We start from the raw sequence: 9,742 nt of genomic DNA, 5'->3' as shown, positions 1-9,742 counted from the left end.
AAAAAAAAGGAAAAATGTATTTATTGCATTATCCAACCAGATGTTGTGGTTTAAATATGTATACATTGTTTTTTTTAAAACTTCAAATGCTGTAGTGCAAATCACATCATACATTTGTATAAATTCAGCAATCAATTGATACACAGTATAGGTACATGTCTATGCTAATCTTTGAGTCCATAAGTTAAAAACAAAGCCTACATTACAAGAAGATTCAATTTGAATTCATCATTAAATAATTCTGTTTTCATTTGTGATTTTGCTGTTATCTGCTCCATCTGTTTCACTTATTTTAATTATTGTTTTTTCCATTGAGTAATAGTGTGGGACTCAGGCTTAAGCCAAGAGACCATAACCATTTTCCTAGCAATTGAAAGTAGTACTCTTAGCAGAAAGGTGTCACTGTTAGATCTTAAACTGTTGGGGGTTATTCCTAAAATAATTCAATTTGGATCAAATGGAACCTCAACACTCAGTTCATAAAATATGACAATGGTCCCTCACCAAAGCACAGCCCCTCCACCACTGATCTGAAGTCCTACCAAATTTGGCTGTGGCCAAAGGACTTCCAAAGTATCTAATTTTAGTTTTCCATTTAAATTATCTTAGGCTTTCTGTTTTCTTATTTCCCTCCTATAAGGTCTGTTCCCAGTCCTCATCCTTGATTTATTATGTTCATTTCAAGTTCCCATTTTCCTTAAATATCCTGTATATTCCCTGTCTATTATTTTTGTAAAGGTCAGATATATCTACTATTATTTGTTCTTTTTATTACTGAAATGAAGAAATTCTCTATATTTCGTGTAGGGGCCTGTGAAGAAACCAGATACTTCTATTTAGTTGGTAGCTTATTTTTGTCATTATACATACAATGAAATTTCATAGATCAGATGGAGGGTTAGCCTGAGCCACTGAACGCACCGCCACTAATGGCCGGCCTGACCAGCATGTCTTTAGTGGTAGGGGAAACGAACACTGACACAGGGAGGCCCCCTGCTGAGCCTGGGACTCAAACCAAAGAAACTTCTTGCTGTGAGGCAAGAGTCGTATCCACTGTGACACCATATAGATATATTAGAAAATGTAGAAGTCTCCTTTGCTCCCCATCCCCGGACTCCTCCCTCTGCCTGCTCCATCACGCCGCCACACATGTAGGTCCTTGGGGAGAGGGCGTTACTGGAGGTTGCCACCTTTTGGTGACGTCCCTCTCCCCAATTTTATCATGCATTTTAGACACTTTCACTCCAAACATTTTCACAACGCACATCCATGTAGGCCACGATATGGGGGGGGGGGTGGGGGGAAGACGTCTGGGGGGGGGCTTATGTTGTGTGAGCCTCGCCCCGGGCGGCTCCCTTCACCCCCTCTCGCATTTAGACATTGAGGGTTCTTCTGGGTAGTTGCTTGGAGGGGGGGCGCTGGCACCAGCTCCCTTCCGGAGGGGGGGTGGGCTGTGCCGTGCACCCCCTTCGGTGCTCCCAGTTTTAAACACACCTGAGAACAACATGCAACAACACAACATCTGAGCGGGCGTAGGGAGGATCGGGGGTCTTTTGCACACCCCCGATCTCCGATCGCGGCACGGAGTCTGGGGCCTGGAGGAGGTGCGGGCCACTGGGTACGGGGTCTTGGCGGGGGGCTGTTGCGGCTGGCCGGCGGCTTACCGGATCTGGGGCTGACGCCTCTGCTCTCCCCAGGAAGGGATGGGGGGCAGGGGTGGCTAGGGTAAGGTCGGGGTGGGAGGGGGTTTATTAGGTATATAGTGGGTGATGGGTGGCTCTGGTCGAATGGCCCGTACGGGTCGTGTCGTGTCGGCCGGGGGTCGGGCACAGGCAGTCGTATTGTTGAATTGTGGTGACCCCCCCCCCCCCCCCCACTTGGGTTTTTTGGATGTGAATGCTATGTGAGAATGTGTGTAAAGCGTCCTTTTTTTATTTATTTTTTATTTTATTTTATTTTTTTATTTATTTATTTATTTTTTTGGTGTCTGTGTGTGGCGAGTGGGGCACAAGGGAGGGATGGTGTGAATGAGTGTTTTTTTTTCCAGGTTTGGGTTCGGTCCGCTCCCTCTCCCAAGATCATCTCAAGTCTCCGCCCATCCCCCCACGTCCTGCCCTCCTCCGCTGCGTTGGCGGGCGCCTTGACCCTCTGGCGCGTTGACGGTCCTCGGGTTTGGGGCGGGTTCCCGGGTGGGCGCCGGCCCATTCCCGGCGGTGGCTTCGCGGGGCCTGGCCCCCCGGGGGGCGGCCGGGGCCCCTGCCGCGGGGGCGGGGCGCCCCTGGGGCCTCTGGCCCCCAGGGCCCATGGCCAGGACCACTTCAGCGGGGCCGGCTGCCGGCGGAGCCCACGGGCTCGTCCCCGCGGCTCTTGGGGGCGTCGGCATTGCGGTGGCTGGGGGATTTCCTCGGGGTCGTCTCTCCTCTTTCCTCAGGGGGGGGTTGTACATTTCCTGTGAAGGCCCCTCTCGGGCGCACTGCTTTGGGGGCCCCTTTGGGAGTCCGGGGTTATGGGTCCCCTGACCCCTGCCTCTGTGCTCGGGGAAGGTGGGTCTTCGGTTCTCCACAATCACTATCAAGCCATTTCCTTCTGGATAATTTTCACCTAAACTAGTGCACTCTCACAATCTCCCACAGGTGCTGGGTCCCAGGTATTAAATGTTCACTTATATACAGAAAGGCTATAATTTATTTACTTTCTTTTACCTTTTTTTAATACATATGATTTAGCAATGGTATCAAGGTGTTACACGATTGTATCTGTTGCTTTATGTCTGTTGGTTGTGCTGTTCTTTTTGTGTCTCTTTCCAGGTGATGGAGCAGACAGAGGAAGTTTTATCATTCTCTTCCTTTTATCTCTTCTTTCTTTCACCTCTTCTTTCTCTTTTTTTTTTCTCTTGTTTTTCTTTTACTCTCCTACTTTCCCATTGTAGTGTCCATATAATTTGAAATTCTCCCTGCAGGAATCACAAGCTATTTACACGCACAAATCAAGCGGAGCATTATGGCGAAAGCTGTTTGCTCCACTTGTGAAAGTAAAATCTGTCGAGCTCTATTTGGCATTAAGATATCAATTTTTATTGCCACATTGCTAGACAGGACACTGGGTAAAAAAAAAAAAAAAAAAAAAAAAATGTAGAAGTCTCGTTTTAGAATATATTTTTATTGGAGCTGCTGAAAGCTCCAACAAACAGAAACACCTGCTTAAGGACCACTAGCATTCTTTTTTTTCTCTTTTGCATTAAGACTTTCCAGACTCAAAATCCCTGACTTTAATTGGCTCATTGGAATCCTCCCGAATAAATTTAGGAAATAACAATTTCTTACAAAAAGTCTAAACACCCTCCTGCCAGGTTTGGATTACCAAGATGAGCTCATGCAGGCTGTGTACAACCCTAAACTAATACTGTGATGAACCATCATTTGATTTAACTTCAGTCATCTTTGGGAGGAATCTGTCAGCATCCCACCTCTTTGTAATATTTGCTCACTCTACCTTGCAAAAGAAGTGGAAATGAGTCAGAATATGAGGACATATCTTGCCTCTAGCCCTCTTCAGGTAACCCAACAGATGCCTGTGTAAATTGGGTCATCGCAACAGCAAACAGGCTTAAATCGGAGGCAATCGGACTTTCGTTTCGTTTAGGTCTTTCTGAAAACGTTTCAACACTTATCCAGGCGTCTTTGGCAGTTCTGGTGACTTGCACCTGAACAACCTGTAGTTTGGTACGCTGCTGTTTTTACAGACATGTAGGCCCATCCTCCTAGGTGCATTCTGAGTCAGATGCCCAACGGCACTAAAACTATTGCTTGCTTGGTGTGAGTGGAGTCACCTGAATCATGATGAGACTGCTGATGTAATCTCTTTGAAATGTGTTTGAAGACCGTGCTGTAAACACCGGGGAGTCGGAAGTGCAATCCTCCCCCTCTGTTTAGTGATGGCTTTTCTCTTTTGACCAAGATGACTTCTTTCACCCTCTTTAACCATCTGTTCTCTCTGTCCAACATCTGGACATCATCGTCGTCAAAAAAAGTGTCCTTTGTTCTTGAGGTGAGAGTGGACAGCTGAATCTTGCCCCGAGCTGCTGGCCCTCCTGTGCTGTGTTATGCATTTATGTAGCCTCACCTATGGTCATTAAATTTGGGTCATGACCAAAAGAATGAGACCCCAGACACAAGCGACTGAAATTAACTTTCCCCACAGGGCAGCTCGGGAACCAGAGAGGGTTCTGCTCCTTCACATCTGGAGAAATCAGGGTGGCTTGGGCATTGGTTCTGAATTTCCTCGGGAATACCTCCTAAGGGGAGAAAAAAAATAAAAGTGTCATGAATTTGTCTTGGATGAACCCGGACACAGCACGCACACACAGTGTAGGTTTTAAGAGAGTTTATTGCAGGTGGATGATGGTGAAATGAGGAACCAGAGTTTGTTACCAGACGGAGGTGAAGGATGCAGGAGCTGGCTGGCAGGTACAGAGTCCATGAAACAGAGGGAAGCTGGGCTGCTGCAGAATCAGGAACGGGACCAGCGACCAAGGCGAAGACGGAGGAACAGAGACCAGCAGCACAGCAAAACAAAAAACAAACTTGACGAGACAGGAACCGGGGCGGGGGAACAGGAGCAGACAGGCATGATGGTAAGGAACAAACACTACGAGCCAGCGACAAACAAAGGTGAGCTTATAAAGGAAGTCTGACAGGTGATGAGAATGACGACTAATTAGTGTCCAAACAGGTGTGACTAATTGCTGAGGGAGGGGGAGCTGAGTGACTAGAGGACAAACTGAACAATAACAAGAAAAGAAGCCAGACAAAACTTAAACCATGACAAAAAGTTATTCAGATAAATAGTGCTCCCCATTGATTGTGGTCGGAGGCAGTACTGCACCAAGTTGTTTGCCAAAAAACAAGAACAAACATAGAAAAACATCATTGTTAGGATTATTTATTTTCCTTTTTTTATTTTTTTTTAATAAACGCTAGGATTAATCATTAATTCTGACAACACTGTCTACTGCAAACGGACCACCATACAAGGATAATTGTTATAAGAGGGCAATGCTTTTAATGTCCAGTTGTGCTATCTCACATCTGTTCCCCTCACTATTTCCTGTAGCTATGCTTGGATGTTCATTAAGATTTCAAGGATAACAAGTAAAAGGTTATTGATAATATATTTCTAAAGATTTAATTTTTATATCAATACTTATAGGCAACCAGGCATCAGATTTTCTGCTCCATGAAACTCATGTTGATGCTCAGTATTGCGCGTAAATTGACCTTTAATATATTTGCATTATACAAAATGGTTTGTTTGTGATGGACATATATGTGGGTGAAACAGCCAATCCTATTATTTCAATGTTAACATCATACTACACAGTTATAGTAATGGGGAGAATTACTTCTGCTTTAATACTTTAAGTAATTTTATGTCCGGTACTTTTATACTTTTACTTGAGTAAAAAGTCTGAGTTGATACTTCCACAGAAGTATTTTTAAACCCTGGTATCTATACTTCTACTTAAGTAATAGATGTGAATACTTTTGACATCTCTGCTGAACAACGAGGTAACAACTGTTTTAAAAAAAACTTATTAACAAAAGTTCAACATCTGTATTTCCACAATGTGTGCCGCTTACTGAAACACATGTTCTGTCAGAATGTCCACTCGACAGATAACGTCTGGGTTGACAGCAATTTTCAAATCAAGTTGCTAAAAGCCTCAGCTCATGTAACTATAGTAGATATGTAGATTCCAGCTACAGAAGTTTGATGCTAACAAACAAATAGGCAGCAGTTGTCCCCTTAGGACCACCTCCTCCTCATTTGCATAATAAGGCTGAAATGGAAAAAGGTCAGTCATAAATAAGGTTGAAAAAATGAGTTAAATATATAGAAGAAGAATAAAATGGGCAAAGAAATCTTAAAACATTTACAGAAATAAATACATTTAAAAACTAATTAATAAATACATTTGACAGTTATGCTGCAAAATAAATGAGGTGAATATCAAAAAGAGAAATAAGCTAATAAAGATCGATTTACATTTATGTCTCACTGTATAATTCAATTGCTGCTTACAATTATTTGCTGTATTTCTGTGCATTTATTTTATGCTTATTTATTGAACATGTATTTATTTCTACATTTATCATGTCAGAGTAGGTACTCCATATAGGGCAACCTAAGACACCAACTACAAGCTTTATCAAAAAGGGAAGTTTGAAGCCACAAGACAAGGTGTCTGCCACATGGACTGGAGTTGGTTCCATGGGAGAGGAGCCTGATAACTTAAAGATCTACCTCCCATTCTACTGTTAGAGACCCTAAGAACCACCAGCAGACCTGCAGTCTGAGAGCAAAGTGCTCTATTAGGAAGGCAATTAGGTCTCATGTATGATAGAGCTTAATTAAGGGCTTTATATGTAAGAATGAGAATTTTACCAGCTGAAGGCTTCAAACATTTTGTGGACTTCCTGATAGTAAAGAATTGCAATAGTCCAGCCTTGATGTAACAAATGCATTTTCTGTTGATGTACAGCACTCTTCTTACGGAAACATGCTATATAAATAAGCTTGCCTTGCATGGACTAATTTTTCAGTATCACTCCTGGACAGAATGTTTATAATTTTGGCAATATTCCAGTGGTAAAAAAGGAACCCTAAAAACCTGTTTAATATGAGGTTTAAATGACATGTCCTGGTAAAAAATAACACCAAGGTTGTTTTTTTTATTACCAGAGACCAATTTAATGAAAACCAGATTAAGTGATTAAGAAGTTTATTTTTTAAGGACTTTTGTCCAAAAATGACATCTTCTGTCTTGCTAGAATTTTAAAGCATGTGACAGCAGATTTTTACAGACATTTCTGTAGTCTAAGTAATTGATTTTTATTGAATATTGATTATTATTATTATTATGATTATTATTATTATTAATAATAATAATAATAATAATAATAATTTAACTTTATTGATCTCACAAGGGAAAAATTCACTTCTGCATCTTAACCCATCCCCTTCGGAAGCAGTGAGCTGCCACTGTGCGGCGCCTGGGGAGCAATCGGGGGTTAACGGTCTTGCTCAGGGACCCAGAGTGCAGCCAGTGGGGATCAAACCGGGTACTTGCAACCTTCTCAGAGTGCAAGCTCACTGCTCTAACCACTAGGCCAACACCTCCCCTTAGCGTATATGAAGAGATCTGGCCTAAGCACTTAACCCTGTGGTACTCCCTGAGTAACCCTGGGGTCCGTTCTTCGTACGTCGCTAACTCAGTTAGCTGGATTTGATTGTTGACGATTTGGCATGATCTTGGATCGTTTGGTTCTTCGAAAGACATCCTGCCCTTGTTGTCATAGCAACATGTGCGCAAGAAAGCAGTCTTATTTCATGTAAACAGGATTAGATCGCAGCTGTATAAGCGGAGGAGATAGGGAAGTCTGCCGTAGCCATGTCTAATTTTACGACATCAACCTGTTGCGGAAGGTGCAAGAATAATTTCAAAGCTTTTCGAATTAATCATGTATTGCACAATAGACAGGATCCTTTAGCGCAGCGTGACAGTGTAATTGTAGAGAGATTTTTCTTGGTGGCTGTTATAAACAGACAAACACATCATTTAACAGTGGCTTTTAAAGAGGAAAAAGTGATGTTGGAGCCATAAATCTAAAATATTTAAGTTATTTGTATGATGGTTTGCTTTTTATTTTTATCATATTCAGTGAGAAGATTTGTTCAGGCCATTTTGTTATGAAGTTTAGTTTTACTTTGAAAGGCTTGCTTCCTGTTGAGCTGTATATTGTATTAGAAAAAACTATGGATGGATTATCTAGACACGGAGCAATACAGTTTTACCGTGTAAACTGTGGATGACTTGGAAAAGGAAGAACTTCATTTTTTAAAGATAAATAATTTTTTGTTAAAATTCCCAGTTTGCACGCGTCCTTTACTTCCAGTTTCTAAGGAATGACACCGAAATTGAATCTGTTGCCATAATAAGTGGCTTTTTAACATACAGTATAATAATTAAAGGCTACCATTTTGTAGATTATTCTTGTATTTCACTTTTACTTGTCCCCATGTTCTAGTGGGTCCTGTGGAGGCTCTGATATAAAAGAACAAAGTAAATGTGAAATTATTAAAATGCAAAAATTCATACTGTATTGACAGAAACATCTACCATGGACAGTATTTCCGCATTAATTTGTCTGCTGCTTTTTGCCAGCCCTCTCTCCTGGCTTTAACAGACTTTGAGGTGTTCCCTGTCGTTTTAATTAATGACTCAAATTCAGCATAACCTTCCATTAAAAGCTCGTGTTCTGCCGGGAGAAAAACTGTGGGCGTTCTTTGTTCATGCTGAACAGCCAATAGCAGCGTTGCTGATCAATGTTTCTACTATCGATACATTTCCCCTTTTAAACAAACTTATGAATGCGCGGTTATCTCAGCTAACTCAATCCAGCCATACTAATCATAAACAACAGGTGTGTTCGACGAATCCAATTAGCCGGATCATGATTAGCCGGATGAAATCATCTTGGATGTCTCATTTGATCTCGGATATTTTAAGCAACGTACGAAGAACGGGTCCCTGGAGTTTGAAGGATACTGTATCAAATAAATCAGCAACAGTAATCCTTGAGGCACTGGGTTGCAAGACCAAGCACAAAGGTATCCGCAACGTGCAGTGTCTTTCCTGGAAGTAAAAGCTGAAATGTAAGATCAAGCACACAGATGAAAATTACTTGCCTGTCAACAGAGAGATGCAATGAAAAGAGAATATGAACAGTATCCACTTTATTCAATGGTTATTGTGTGCATAATGAAGGACATTGACTTTGGTTACAATGCTCACAGCATACAGACATTTGGTATACACCTTTATGTTTTCCACACATGCATAGATAGCCCCCAGCGCCCCCTGTAAGTGGAATAAACAGTACATGCAATTCATTCCTATCCATTGTTTGACTTACATTTTATTCTTAATACTGATTCATTCCACATTTATTCATTCATGCACATTGTTAGTTTATCCTAGTTTATTATTGTGTATAATTGTCTCTAGTTTACTTTCTCACCTGCAAGTTCTTTATGACTGTCCATAACACAAATACAGGCCTTTCATTGAATTTTAAACTGCTGTATTCTTATTTTTTTATTGTTTAATCTGTATTTTTCTACCTCCTTTGTTAATTTTATTTCTTGGTATAAAAAGTGGTTTTTCCTCAAAAGTATTTTTATGTAAAGCCGGTTCGAGCCGGTTGTAGGGTCAAGCGCTTTAGGGTTCTCAGGACTTGATAAAGCACTATAAACGTACAGGCTGTAAAGAAAAGACAAAGGTCTTATTGTGAAAGTGCAATATACTTAACTTTGTTTCAATGCATTGTAGCCAACTAATCAGACTGTAAGGTGCCCACCGTGTCCATGAGAGACAGCATGGGGAAGAAACCGTCTGTGTGCCGGCCGTTTTCTTTCCACCTCTGCCATAGCGCCCTATGGCAGAGGTGGAAAGAGTTTCAAAATAATCAAGTGAAAGTACAGTTACTTTGATCCAATTTTACTAAAATACAAGTTACCAGAGTCAGCAACCAGTACCAGGCCATTGATTTGCATCTGACTTAGAATGCTCCTAGGAGGATGGGCCTCCATGTCCTTAAAAAAAGCAGCGCACCATCTAAAGGTTGCTGATGTGCGAGCCACCAGAACTGACAAAGACTCCTGGAGGGATGGAACTGAACAA

The sequence above is a fragment of the Fundulus heteroclitus genome, unplaced genomic scaffold (genome assembly GCF_011125445.2).
Source record: "Fundulus heteroclitus isolate FHET01 unplaced genomic scaffold, MU-UCD_Fhet_4.1 scaffold_521, whole genome shotgun sequence".
NCBI lineage: Eukaryota > Metazoa > Chordata > Actinopteri > Cyprinodontiformes > Fundulidae > Fundulus > Fundulus heteroclitus.
The sequence above is the reverse complement of the archived record's forward strand: the minus strand, read 5'-3'. Positions refer to the sequence as shown.